This window comes from Hevea brasiliensis, chromosome 2, assembly GCF_030052815.1.
Source record: "Hevea brasiliensis isolate MT/VB/25A 57/8 chromosome 2, ASM3005281v1, whole genome shotgun sequence".
Lineage (NCBI taxonomy): Eukaryota > Viridiplantae > Streptophyta > Magnoliopsida > Malpighiales > Euphorbiaceae > Hevea > Hevea brasiliensis.
The window spans coordinates 45242700-45244926 of record NC_079494.1 but is presented as its reverse complement, the minus strand read 5'-3'; positions in this window follow the sequence as shown (position 1 = coordinate 45244926).

Here is a 2227-nt window from a genome sequence, read left to right as displayed (position 1 = left end):
ATGACCTGAACTATTACCAGTGGTTAGATGAGATATAGACCTAAAATTTTCATGAAGAACACAAACTCAAATTATGCCATTAACCAAGTCATTTGGCCACCCCAAGTTGGTGACCTAAAACTGCCAGCACAAAAAAATTGCCCAGAAAACTGGGTTGAGTCCAATCCGGCAGCCAAGGTTCAAATGGCTATAACTTGAGCTACAAAACTCTAATTGGAGTGATTCAAAAAGGAGAATAAACTTAAGATAATAGGGAACATTTTCTATGAAGAAAGTTTTGTCAAATTCCAACAGTAAAATGACCAATGGAATAGTGCAACCTTAGACACCAAAACTGAAAATTTATCAAATTTTCCTAAAAGACTTAGAATTTTAATAAACAATCAAAACCAACAAATTTAGTGACCAAAATGTGGTATGTGAGTGAAGTTGAAATTCCCATACCTATTAAGCCTTAGAAAGTCAACAATTTGAGTTGAATAGTATAGTGAATAGTAACCCGAAACACAAAATTTTAAGAATGTCGAGTTTAGCACGTTAGAGCTAGGTAAAAGTGAAGTTAAATTTATTTTTGGATTTATGCTAAGTTATGGTATTGAAACACTGTAAAATTGTGTGTTTCAGTTGAAAAGAATACCGGGAAAGAACCCGAGGAACCGAGTCAAGGCCAAGAGGCGACTCGCTTGAGGTTTGTGCATAACATTACTATGCTTTAAAATTTATTGATAAAATGAATGAAATATGTATTTTACTTTTACTTTAAATTGTTGAAAGTATTGTTGAAAGTTTATTTGTGACATTATTTGTGATGTTTTGAATTAAATTATGAAAGTTATTGCGTATATTTGAAATAGCAATGTTTAGCAAATTGTTAAGATAAGTTTTGAAACCACAGTGTCATGACCATATATTTGAACACCTCACTAGCATGACTAGTGGGGGTAATTAGTTTTGAATTTTGATTCCTTCTCTGGAGAAGTGTTGAGGTGTGCCAGTAGAAGAGGATGTGAATGGATATCCATATATTTGAGCTAGCTAGCCTTGTGATGTGATTTCTCTTTAGCCTCTGGCTATTGAGATTCTATTTGTTTCGGATGGCATGATTTAACTGTGGGTTTTATGACATGTGATTTGATACTTCAAAATGAAATTGTTTGGGATTAAAATCTCATAATTCATTATTTGTATTTAATTCTCATGTTTAGTCAATTTTTGAATAAATGTGATTTAAGTTCTGCATAAAGATTATTTTAGTATGTTGTGCACCACTGAGTCCTAGTACTCAGCGATAGTTTTTATTGCTGTCACAGATTTAGAGACTAGAGAAGTAGCAGACTGAGCTGCTGAGGATTGAGGATCTATCAGCTTGAAGTTATCGGGTATAATTTATACCCTGACTGTAAATATTTCTTTTGATGTATGTATTGCACATAAATATATGGACATGTAAATTCGGTCTTGAGTAGCTTGTATAAAGCTTGTGTAAAGTTTATAATAAATTTTAGTTAAATTTCTTTTAATGTAAATTTTGTAATGATATATATAAATTGTTTTGTCCTTAATGAAATATGAATGGAACTATTTTATTTAATTTGAATGAAATGGATTGCTAGTATTTTAATGATCATTGGATAGTAGATTTGAAATTTGAAAGTTGATAAATGTGTTGAGAAATTGATTGAGATTGAGTATGAATTTGAAGCATTGGTTGAAAAATTATTGGAAGTGCCTTTTTTTCAGGTATTTGAAGAACTGTTTTCTCAAAATACAAACGGAACTCTATCAAAATTTTTATAAAATTTACGGAAAAATAAAATGGACCAAAAATATTAACTAGTTTTACATTTAATTAAATGTTTTAAATAACTATTAGAAAATGCTCACAATTTATCAAAAATAAGAAAATTGTTTTAAAATCCCTTGTAGGGTACTTAATGAGTTATCGGTAAGTGAAGTTCGGTAGTTCATTAGGTATTATGCGGGATCATGTTATGCCTTACAGAGGAGTAAGATGTGACAAGAGAAGACCAATAATGTTTTTCATTTCCTCTTTTTTTTTTTATGTATTATAACTCTTTAATTATCCTATAGTTTTAAATTTTTAATAATTAAGTTTATTGCATCATGCTTATGTCTCCACATGATGTCATTACTTTTTTAACTTTTTTTTTCTTTTTTTTTCATTTATTTTTCTATTAGTTCTTTAATTTAATTTCTGACTTCGAGA